The sequence below is a fragment of the Cervus elaphus genome, chromosome 30, assembly GCF_910594005.1.
Source record: "Cervus elaphus chromosome 30, mCerEla1.1, whole genome shotgun sequence".
NCBI classification, from domain to species: domain Eukaryota; kingdom Metazoa; phylum Chordata; class Mammalia; order Artiodactyla; family Cervidae; genus Cervus; species Cervus elaphus.
The window spans coordinates 84,846,673-84,859,044 of NC_057844.1; the positions used below are offsets into that span (position 1 = coordinate 84,846,673).

Genomic DNA, 12,372 nt, shown 5'->3' on the forward strand with positions numbered 1-12,372 from the left:
ACCCCGTGGACTGCAGCACACCAGGCTTCCCTGTCCATCACCCACTCCCGGAGCCTACTCAAGCTCACGTCCATTGAATCGGTGATGCCATCCAACCATCTCATCCTCTGTCGTCCCCTCCTCCTCCCGCCTTCAATCTTTCCCTGCTTTAGGAAACAGCAAGTTCAGGACGATGGACCTGGAATTGTGTGTGTGTGACAGGCTGAGGTGTGATTGATTCAGAAAACTGTGTACGTTCAAGACGTACAGTGAGTCCATCAGTAAATGCATCATAAATTTGACACATTTATGTATCACAACATGATACTACCATAGCCTTAGCTAACTTGTCTATCCTGTGACGTAAGCATCCTTTCTTTGTGGTGAGACCATGGAGGATCCGTCTGCTGGAGACTTTGAAGTTGACGGAATGGTCTCCGTGACATCCTCACCCTGCTGGGCGCCGGGTCCCAGGACTCACTCACCTTCTAGGTGCGACTCTGGGCCCTTCACCCAGCATCTCCCTGGTCCCCCAGCCGCAGCCCCTGCTAACCACTCTGTCCTCCGCTTCTATGAGCTCAGCTTTTTAAAATTCTGCAAATACGTGAGGCCACACAGTTGGTCTCTGACTCGTCTCAGCGGCGTGCCCGCAGGCCTGTCCACGGTCTTGCAGAGGGCAGGGGCTCCTTTTCTGTGGCCACACGATGGTCTCTTCCAGATATTTAGTGAGAGAGATGCAAGCAGGATGTTGAAATGATACCTGCACTCCCGTGCTCACTGCAGCTTTGCTGACAGCAGTGGCCAGGCTCCAGAAGCAGCCCACCTGTCTCTCGGACGTGTCTGCTCTAAGGACCAGGTGTGAGAAGGGAGGAATCATTCCAGGCCATAGAGGGCCAGTCCCCTGGGGACCTCCCAGTCCCCGGTTTAAACCACAGGCCTTGGAACCATTGACTGGCAGCCCCAGACCATGTTTCCTCCTGGCCAGTACGGTCGTTCCTTTGCATGGGGAGCAGTGCCCCCATTTCCGTGGGGCCCAAACCGTTGAGGGTGGAGGGTTTCCCTCACTCCTGCAAGACCCAGTGAGGGGTTGTTCCCAGCCAACGTATATCTGACAACATGAAAAGTGTCGTGGGATGCAGCCCGACCCTGCCAGCGAGCGGGCACACGCCCTCGGCCGCGGAGCCTTTGAAAGCGGGGCGAGTGTGCGTGGGTGTGCCGGGCTGGGCCCCTGCAGCTGCTGGCTGCGGCGTTTGCTCTCTTTGTTCCTCACGACCTCTTTGCACTGAACCCCAGATGCGAGTGAAATGGTCACAAAAGAAGTATCTGGGTTAAATGCGTGGCAAACAGGTTTAAAATTACTGCTCATTGTCTGCACGCAGATGCAAGCCTCAAACAAATGCAAAACCTCAGGCAGACACGCAGGGAGGGCAGCCGGAGCTGGCGCTGAGTGCTGCCCAACGCTGAGCTGGGGGTTCGGCCACGGCCCAGCCACCTGCCCGCGGGGCTCAGGTCCAGCGGCCAGAGGATGGGGAGAGCCGTGGCCCGAGCGTGGGGGAGCCAGGAAGGCAGCCCTTGTTTCCGTGACAAGCTTGACCCCCTGAATCAGGGCCTTTGCACGCCTGGCGTCCTGGGAAGGCCTGTGACCACGAGCCCCAAGCTCACCACTGCCCTTTGTGCTCAGGACGACTTCGCGTGCTTTGCCCAGCAGCGCTCCCCTGGCGCACACCCGGCACCGTCCCTGCATGGAAGCATCCCGTCACGGTGGCTCAGCTCACCTCCGCCTTCCTTGCTTTTCCCGAGTGCACCCTCTGTGTTCTGCAGGCTGCCAGCAGCTCACCCTTACTTGGCACAGCCCTGAGCCCGGCCTCAGTGCAGACCTGTTGAATATGGTGCCTGGATCCTTTGACGGCAACTGGATCACAGAACCTGGATCTCTTGACACCAAGCCTTCATGCAAAGTCTTCCTTGTCATTACAGCTCCATTAGAGATGGCTCTGGCACAGCTCACCTGCACTGGGCATTTCAAAGAGCATTGCACTCTGCCCTCCATGTTGGGGACTCACTCACTGGGGAGACTGGGGTCTGAGGCAGGCTGCATCTGCCCAGGTGGCCTCAGGATCGGAGCCCGGACAGAATCCTCTCTGACGTCTGTGTAGACGTCTCTGCTGACTTAAAGGAGGGGGGACCAGCACCCCCCTCCTTTCATTCTCAATATTTTAGTGTCAAGATGATACTTGGGGGAAGAAAAGGTAATATTTTACCTTTTGAAATCTGACTTCTGATCATCGAGATGATTTACTTGATTCTGCTCCTTAAGTGTTTTGCCAAAGTGGCTGAAAATGAAATCTCAGACAAACTGCTTGAAACTTGGTTCACCCTCATGGCATCACACAGAGTCGGGCATGACCAACTGACTAACTTCTTCTTGCCACTTATGAAAATTTAATATAAAGGGGAATTTAAAATGCCTAAATGCTGCTGAAAAGTATAACCTTCCACTGCTTCTCAGCTCTTCGAATGTCATCTGATCATGTGGGGAGGGGTCAAGCTATCTCTCTCACATCAGGCTCCTGAGAAGTCAGGGGTGACTGATGGTGGCTTGGTCAGGACCTGCTCTGCCAGCGTCTGAGAGGAGAGCGGGTGGGTAGGGGAGTGGGCCTCAGTGGCCCTGCCCCCTGGAGCAGGCACAGTGCGGCCAGGGCCATGGGCTGCAGTGTCCTCTTGGGGTCTTGAGCAGAAATGCCTCTGTGTCTGCTTCACGTCCAAGAACTGAGCGGTTCCCCAGAGAAAGCTTCTCCACGCTGCATGTGCGACCTCGATGTCTAAACCCCAGAAGGAGGACCACTGGACACATATTTTCTGCATTAATAACATTATTTTTTTCCACCAACATGCTTTGAACCCTAAGGCCATGAGGACAGTGAGACATTTTAAGCTCCATTAAAGCCAGAAGGGATCTTTGAGACTCTCCCCGGACCCTCACGAGGGACATGAGTGGACTTAAATCCGTGAGGCTGCTGTCTGTGTCCACAACACAAAGCAGAAAATGGAAACAGAGGGTTAGCGGGGCAAAGCCGCAGCGTGCAGGGCCCGGAACCCGCATCGCTCCTCCTCTACTGAGTCCACACGAGATGAGGGGCCCTGCTCCTCCTGGGTGTATGTGAGTGGCTGTCTAGAACCCTCACAGGCAACAATTATCTTTATAAAAAGCCCGGCAATGCTCGGCCCTCAAGTCCTTCCAGAGGGGCCAGTCCGGGGTCCCCTCCCCCAGCCGCACTTCACAAACCACAGGCCCAGAGCCACAGGTCCGACTGGCTCATCACGGTCCAGAGGCGGGGAGAGGCAGAGACCCCCAGCAAGGTTCATTACTAGCAAGCCTCCCCCGCCCCAGCATCTCCGCGCCCCACTCTCCAGTTTCCATTAGCCGAGAGCAGGTGGGGCCTGGACACGGCAGCCTGGGCCTGGAGGCAGCGGCATGGGGGAGCCTTCTGGGGATTCACAGAGTGCTGGCCTCTCTGTTTACGTGGGAGGTGCTCCCTGCAGTGCCCAGACCCTCCTCTCTCAAGGGATGCGGGGGTCCCCAGGTCCCCTCCTGATTCACTTCTAAGAGCTGCTGCACTGGAGTGATCTGTCCTTGCAGTGGGCTCGCTCTTCCTCGTGGGCGAGCTTATGAACAGCACAGCCTCTCAGTGAAGAAGGGGTCTCCAGGGGGCCGGTGGCTGACATTTAGCAGAGGGGTGTCTGCCTCCAACCAGGGATGTGATAAATGAGAGAGACAGAGAGGCTTCTGCAAACACACACACACGCTGTTGGCTGGCAGACATCAGCGTAGAAACTGCACAACTGGGTCACCCCAACACCTGAGACTCTTTATCTGTAGTGAGGGTGGAAGTGTTAGCTGCTCAGACCTGTCTGACTCTCTGCTGACCCAATGGACTATAGCCCGCCAAGCTCCTCTGTGGGATTCTCCAGGCAAGAATATGAGAGTGGGCTGCCATTCCCTTCTCCAGAGGATCTTCCCAACCCAGGGATGGAACCTGGGTCTCCCACATTGCAGGCAGATTCTTTCCCATCTGAGCAGCCAGGGAAGCCCCTTTATCTGTGACACAGGAGTGAAAACACTCGCAGAGGGGCCCTGGCACCATGACTGTGAACTCTGCCGGGCGCTTGGGAGACATCTGTGTGGAGCTGGCGTCCGGCGAGGTGGGCAAGGGGGGCACCATTCTGGTGAAGATGTGTGAACTGGAAGCACCCGGGGGTCTGCAGGCAGAGGCTCCCAGCGTGGCCCCTCCAGGGGCACTGGGGCCTGGTGGGGGGGGGGGCTAGGGGTTTCCCTGGCATGGGAGGAAGCTGGAAGCAAGGATGCTCACAGCCTGCCATCTAGGGTCAGTCCTTATAGATGAGAAAGGCGGCCTGGGGAGGAACATGAAGATGCCCAGGTTGTTTCCAGGGGCAGCTTGGGGGAGAGACGGATGAGGAGATAGAACTCGGTTGAGGGAGGGGTGGGGACTCCCGTTTGCTGGGCGCCCTGCCCACGGCAGACCTTGGCACATGTGCCCCGGCCTCTCTCCCATATTGTAGCTCAAGCAGGTGATCTTTACTACCCGCCCGTGATAGAGACTTGTGATTCCCACAAAATAGAAGTTCAAGTCAGGGCAGGGAGATGGGAGCTTCTGAGAGGAGCTGCAAACAACACTGAGGATAATAACACATCCCACTGAATACTTAGAGGTGATGTCAATTCAGTCTAAGAGAAAAGTGGTTCAAGCACCTAAATGCTGCAACAGGCACCTCCCACCTCCACACCTGAAAAGGAAATGGATTTTGTTATGCCCTTGACTGTTCTTATTTGTGACATGAAAAGTGAAAGTGAAAGTCCCTCAGTCATGTCCGACTCTTTGCGACCCAACGGACCATACAGTCCATGGAATTCCCCAGGCCAGAATACTGGAGTGGGTAGCCTGTCCTTTCTCCAGGGGATCTTCCCCACCCAGGGATCAAACCCAGGTCTCCCACATTGCAGGCAGATTCTTATTTGTGACATACACACAAACTTCTACTTAGGTACATAAGAAAATGGGCAGGAAACCAGGTTTCCTGGGGACATCAAGAGTCGCTTTGGGATCTGGAGTTCCACTTCTGTGGTGTGAAATTAAGGACATTTAATGTACGGTGTTTGGGGTAATTTGTTACACGGCAGCAGACAGCTGATACAAAGCCCCGTGGGGAAACCCTTCCCGAGGGTTCTGAGAGTGTCCTTTGAGTGCCCAGGCATTCAGGGGCCCAGCTGTCCCTCCTCCTCAGTCACTGGAGGAAGAGCATCGCTCTCTGAGGAGACTTCCCTGGGCTGAGACCGAAATGCAGCCAACAGGCTTGAACCACAGGCTGAGGGCTCAGCATGGTGTGTCCCCTTTTTTCTTTAGAAGGTCAAAAGACTGCGTGCAAACTGGGTCCTCTGGGTCATTTTGTCCTCACACGAGCACCTCCTCCCCCCCAGCCAGGCCATTCCCGACTTTATGAAAATACGGAATGAATATGAGCCAAATTGACCTCAAAAGCCAGCACTCTATTTTGGAGGAAAAAAAAGGAATAACTATTCCTTGTTTCAGTGCAGGAAAACCCAACTAAAATTATTGAGCATTATTTGAGAGAAAGGTTACCGAAAGCACAGCGCACTTGGGGCTAATTAAAGTGGGCAGGACCAGAAGAGATCAGATGCACACGTGTTAAACAGGAGGGCTGGATAACATCTGCAATAAGCCTAAACACGTTGGAAGCACCCTTTCAGCCTGTGTGAAGACAGGCAGGCCCAGCTGGGCGCTGGCCGTCGTCCTGACACTGGGCTCCACCTGGTCTCCCCGGTCACTCTCCAATGCTGCAACCTGAGTGGCAGGCCTTACCTCCCTCATGATGCTGAGAGTGATCTGCCCGAGAAAGTCTTCACTTCAAGCCCTAGCGATGCCAGGTGAAGGTTCAGTGATTTATCGACCTTTTCCCCTGTGTCTGGGAGTGACTCCAGAGCAAGGGAGGCAGGTGCAGAAGCTAGCCCCTTCATGGAGCGAGCATGACCTTGCCATCAGGCCTCTCCTAGGAGATGCTTGGTGCACCTGAGATCCCGAGAAGCCCGATCCATCAAAGTAAGATTCAGCTGTAAAGAAACGGAAGTTGGTGATAATGTAACAAACAGCCTGGGGTAAACTATTAGCCTTTGGGGAGGGAACTAATAGTTTTTTTAAAAGTACTTATGATTAGGACTTATCATTAGCACTTATGATTAGTAGCATTATGATTAGGTTGAGTGCCAAGTAAGATACCTGAGAATAAAATCAAAATAATGAAAAAGAAAGAAAGAAAAGAAACACAGAGTGGAACAGCCCAGACCGGCATAGTGAGTGTAAGGTCAGTGGGAACCACATCCTTTCCAGGTTCTGCCCTACCATCCATGGGGGGTGGGCCTTAACCCCAAAGGTGGAGTTGGACTTGCCCCCCAGACACTCCCTGACCCTGACCGCATCTTGCTCTTCACTCTGCAGGCCCTGCTGTCCACTCCGTTGCGGAGCCCGGCCCAGTGGGCCCCCACATCCTCCCACCCTCCTGCCACTCTGAGAAGGTGCACAGTCCTTGGAGTTGTGAGGGGCAGGTGCCCCCCGGAAGGTCTGCATCTTCAAGGAACAGGAGCATCTCCTCCTCACCTGTCTTGATCCTCCTGGTGCACCCACAATGCAGGGGCTATGTGCCCGCATCCCCGGACCAGTGGCCACAGACACCCCCCAACGGCAAGGAGGGCAAGACCCTGCTGGGGACATTCTGACATTTCTGGGTCTGACTGTCCGTGGAGAGCGATCAGGAGGGAACTGAATGTTCGCCAGGACGGAACTAACTGCGTGACGGAGATTGAGAGCCTGTTGGCACAAAGTGGACAGGCAGTTGTTCAAAGAACAGCTGTCATCAAACACCGGGACCACTCTCCAGTGCGTGACCCCCAGGGGGCCGCAGAGCACGCGGGGACGTGGGGACTGAGAGGGTGTGATGCTGGAGAGACGGGCACCGGCGGCCCACCGCCAGCGGCTTGCCAGCCCTTCAGCCTCTCCACGGAGCCCATGTTCCCTCCTCCTGCTGTCCAGGCCAGCGCCTGCAGGCTGGGGCTTGGGGCCACACTGAGCTATGCTCCCTGAGGAGGGCCAGTCCTACCCCGGGCTCTTAGACAACTGGGCTCTGGAGGACGCCCGTCTCCTCTGCTGAAACCCAGAGGAACTGGAGACAACGTCCTCCCTGCAGCTGAAACTTGCTGGCTTCCTTATCAGCCTCTCAGCCCTGGAGCAGCTAGCCAGGATCGACACCTCGGTGTAGGTCGATTGGAGTTGGATTACAAATGGCACTCGTCTGAGAGAGGAGGTGGTGGACTCTGTATCTGAAGGCATGCCCCGCAGGCAAGGATGGACCCAGAAGCAAGCACGCACGCCTGAGCACTCCGTCCTCAGGCAGGTAAGTCTGAACGCCCTTCTCCTTCTGCTGAGCGATGATGGGCTTCTGTCAGGAGGAAGGTGGAGAAGTTCTAGGGAACGCTTGCTCCATCAAGGTGGTCGTGTGTTCTTGTGGACTTGGGGGCAGGGGGATTGTCTCTGGAATCCCTGGATTGTTACTGCCATTTTGCCATTTTCTATGTCTTGAAACCTCATAATTTTTCAGATGAGACCTAGATTCAGAATGGAGAGCTCAGATTTGTCACGTTTTTGTGTCATGATTTTAGAAAAGGTGAGGGAAGTGCTGAAAACTAAACAAAAGATTTGTTAGAATTAGAGAAATTTGGGTCATAAGAAAAGTTGTAAATTCAATTCACTTAATTTTACCAAGCATTTCAATGCAGAGTGAAAAGCTTGAATGGCTCTGGGTCTGGGCATTAGGGGAGGAATAAGGTTGTGGATCAGAGGGGCTGTGCCCAGGGCTGGACGTCTCTGGGTGGCTGACACTGCCTTTGGCAACATGCAAAATAGACCTTCTAGAAGGACAGGGGGTCAGAGTGGCAAGTCCAGCCAAACCTGTGCCTTTTACCTGAAAAAGGTGAAAGTTGCGGGTGCAGAGAGGGGGTGGTCCCCAGGTGTGCCTCTGGGCTCCTCTAGTGCAGACGGGTGTGAAGGAGAAGGCCACACACGTGGACACACACACACAAACACATGGGTGCACATGTACATGCATACACACATGCACGCACGGGTACACATGCACACACATATGCACACCGGCACACATGTGTGCACACACACATAGGTACACACATGTGCACACAGAGACACATGCACGCACAGGTACATGCATGCACACATACAGACACATGCACACATGTACACATGCTTGCACACACACATGTACAGCCACATATGCACACAGAGACACATGCACACACAGGTACATGCATGCACACATGCAGACACATGCACACATGTACACATGCTTGCACACACACATGTACAGACACACACGCACACGCAGGTGCACACGGCTGTGCCCAGGCTCTAGCCGGTGGTGAGAAGCCTCCCGGCGCTGGCACAGCCCCCCGCGGGGTCCCCACATGAGTGCACAGATGCAGGACGGGAGCGTGTCTGGGAGCTCACACAGGACCAACTTTTCCAAAAGGTGAGAGTAAAGTTTCCATGTCTTGAGGACTGTTTATTGTTTTTCTAGTTCTGTTGATAAAGTATTATCTTAAAGCGTGAAGCAGTTGTTTTCTGATGAAAGTGACCGTGGATGGTCCACTCAAGCTTGCAGCAAAACTGGTACCTTCTTCGCGTCGTCGGGGGCGTGAATGTTTTCAGCAGGGACATTTTGCTGCGTGCTTTAAGACTCACCAGCATGGCTGTCACCACAGTAACCTTTGACCCACCAGTCCCACTGTCAGGACTCTGTCCTAAGGAAAAAAGTTAAATAACGCACATGAAAATATGCATGACGGTCCATTCATAATAGACAAAAATCAGTAAAAAGGCAAAAGGAAAACGATTTCTAAATTGTGACACATAAATCTGTTGGAATTTCTTGCAACTGTTTGACATGGGGAAATCAAACTTTTTATTTATTCCATATCCCATATTTAATAATTTTAATGTAATGATAGTTTGATTTAATAATTTTAATTTAAGCCAAAAGAAAAGCTGAAGGGAATAAACCTCTTTTCTCATCTTTCATTTAGATGTAACAATATTTTATTCTGATTTCTGATAGATATTAGTCTTATTTGGCCTCTTATGTCATGCTTTGTCTTTATTCCCTCTTGCCAGAGGCTTTTTTCTAATGTCCCCAAGATTCCTCCCCATGGTGAACACAGCTGTGTTGCTGTGAGTGGCCTAGGTTACGTGTACAAGACGCTCAGCTGCCCCCGAGGAGGGAGCCTCGCAAGGCTGGGGGCCACAGGAACCCCAGCCCGAGCGCAGAAGGCCCTAGGACCGTGCTCTCTGAGGAGGGTCGTGGGTGTAGAGTCCTGAGGCCACAGGGCAGATGCACAGGGCAGAGCCTGGCAGGGTACGTCCACATTTACCTCGTGTTTCCCTCTGGGGCTTCCCTGGTGGCTTAGCTAGTGAAGAATCCGCCTGCAATGCGGGACACCTGGGTTCCATCCCTGGGTTGGGAAGATCCCCTGGAGGAGGGAAAGGCAACTCACTCCAGTATTCTGTCCTGGAGAATTCCATGGACTGTATAGTCCATAGGGTCGCAAAAGGTCGGACACGACTGCGACTTACACCTTCACTTTTCCTCTAGGAAATGGAGTGAGTTCACACTCAGAGCAGCTCTCCTCAATGCTGTTTCCACCCTTCTGATCTTTTCCTGCCTCAGAAGTAAACTCTAGTTTCCGTGTAGTTTCAACTTGTTCTCTTATTGGAGTGAAGTTGAGCTTCTGTTCGTGTATTAAGCTAAGTGCACACAGGACTGTACCCTTAATAGTGGTTAAGATAGTAAATTATGTGCTTCTTACCACAAGTAAAAAAGCTGTTCTGTTCTTTTTCATAAAGAAACATTCACAGTTGCAGTCCGTGTGTTTGCCTTCACTGTAGTAAGTTTTAGCGGATTCCTCTGGGTTTCTAGGTAGACACTCGTATTTCCTGCAAGTCAGGGTAGCATCGCGTCGCCTTCAGTCACGCCAAGGAGCAGAGGCGTCCCGTCCTCTGTCCCCTCCGCAGGACACGGTCACTCTCCTCGCCATGACTCCATGGTCCGGTGTCATCGGCCATCGCCAGAGGAAACCTGCTTCTAGTTCTTTCCCTGGTGGCCTAGTGGTAAAGAACCGCCTGCCAGTGCAGGAGACAGAAGAGCCGTGGGTGCGATCCCTGGTCAGGAAGATGCCCCGGAGGAGGACACGGCGACCCACTCCAGTGCTCTTGCCTGGAGAACCCCACGGACAGAGGAGCCTGGCAGGGTACAGTCCACGGGGTCACAAAGAGTCGGACATGAAGCGACTTAGCACGCATGCAGTGCTAGTTCTGGTTTCCTTAACATCGTTCAGTCTTCTGCTTCCAGCAGGAGTGTCCTATGTTCTAGGAAGATGTCCTTGCATCGGAAAGAATAGAAACAGGAAAAGGGCCCCTCTCCAACACTTCTTATTCAACAGGGCCCTCTGACTGGAGTATTTCAGATACTCCAGATCCAGCTCCGAGTGAAAGCTCAGTGTCTCTGCCTCAAACTGTGAGATTTTTAGTGTAATTTAGCCCGATTGCTCCTGATTACGATCCTGGATCTTGCACCTTTTCCCTTTTTAAGGAAATTATGTTTGTGTTCATTGGGGACGAACAGCGCTCTGACTAGTAAGAGGTCTGGTCTCAGGTTCCTGGTTCTTGTTACGACAAATCAGTGTGAAACAGACCAAGCCTCCCTGTCAAGAGCATCTAGGAGAACACGGTACAGTTGTTTCGAGATACGCCTGAGGGTGCAGAGAGCTGCCAGGCAGCCCAGGAGAGAACCAGGCTCCCGGAGGCGGGACGCTGGCAGAGCTGAGCCCCTGTTTGCACAGACTCAGCTCCAAGGCCTTTCCTGCCTGATAAGCACCGTGGGCCAAGAAACGGGAAATCTTGGCAGATTTTAGAAGCCAGAGGGGCTGGGGACCTGGGGAGAGCTTCTGCACGTCTCTGGTTTAGAGGGACTCAGGGTCACCAAGACAGGGCTGGCTGGCGGAGCCCGGAGCCCCGGGGAAGGGACGTATCAGACGTGTGGGTTGTCTTTCATCTTGAAGCGTTTGTTGACTCTTGGCCACCTCTGGTCCTTGGGTGGAGATGCTGCTTGCGTGCTAAGTCATTTACATCAAGTCCAACGCTTTGTGACCCTGTGGACTGTAGCCCGCCAGACTCCTCTGTCCATGGGATTCTCCAGGCAAGAGTACTGGAGTGGGGTGCCATGCCCTCCTCCGGGGGATCTTCCTGACCCAGGGATCGAATCCACATCTCTTACGTCTCCTGCACTGGCAGGCGGGCTCTTAATCACTAGCGCCACCTGGGAAGCCCCTGGTGCTGCGTGGGTACTCAGCCTCCATCTGCTACAAAGACTGCTATTCTGGATGCTCAGAGGTTGGGAAGATGAGGTAAAATTCCTAAAATCTGATAGAAAATGAAGAAAAGAATCCTCCAGCTGTAGGACAGCCACGCCATTCCTGGGCCTCTCATTGACATATGTTGGATCTGGGATGATCTCACGATCTTGTGAGATCGCAGTGGATCCCACAAGATTCTGCCTTTCTGACAAGCATCCAGGTGACGCTGAAGCCGCTGGCCCATGGACTTCACTCTGAGCATCAAGGCGCCAGAGAGAGCACTAGTGTGTGACATGCTCACCAGTCTTGAGACCAGTGTGGCTCAAGAGAGCCACAGACACACAGTTCCTCCAAAAGGCCTGATTCCAACAAGGCTGCAGCGAGAAGCAGAGGAAACGGACCCGGCGGGAAATGTCAAGTAAACGCTTTGAATGAGCGCATGGGAGCTGCCGCGGTGTGGGTAGGGTGTGGGTGGGGTTCCGATCACGGATCTGCCACCCAGTAGCTGCGTTTCCCCGTCTGGAGCGAGTGGGTAGGATTCCATGATGTCTAGCAAAGTTCAGCCCGAATCTGCGACCCTCCTGACTGCGGCGAGGGGAGGGGGTCCCCCCGGCCGAGCTCATCACCATGTGTGCTGAGTGGGAGCCGCTAGGGTTGACGTGAAGCCAGGGCCTGAGAGACGGCCAGATGCTGCAGACTGGAATTTGCATGTTTAACTGCTGTTTTCCCAGGAAATCTGAAATGTCACAATTGTCTTCACACCGCTTGCGAGCCTGCAGTGTCAGAGTCCAGCGTGTATTTGTCATGTTGTGCGAGGACTCGCGTTGGCCCAAATCATGGGCTTGGGGTTGTTGCTGTTGAGTCTCCAAAGTCCTAAAAAG

General features: G+C 53.6%; 1 long non-coding RNA gene across 1 annotated transcript in view; it reads left to right on the plus strand.

Moving 5' to 3' along the window:
* Positions 1-7,456, plus strand: part of LOC122686931 — a 304,515-nt gene extending 297,059 nt beyond the window's left edge. The window contains exon 3 of the long non-coding RNA XR_006338952.1: positions 6,513-7,456. This is a non-coding gene — a long non-coding RNA (uncharacterized LOC122686931). The remainder of the gene's footprint in view (positions 1-6,512) is intronic.
* The last annotated feature ends 4,916 nt before the right edge of the window (positions 7,457-12,372 follow it).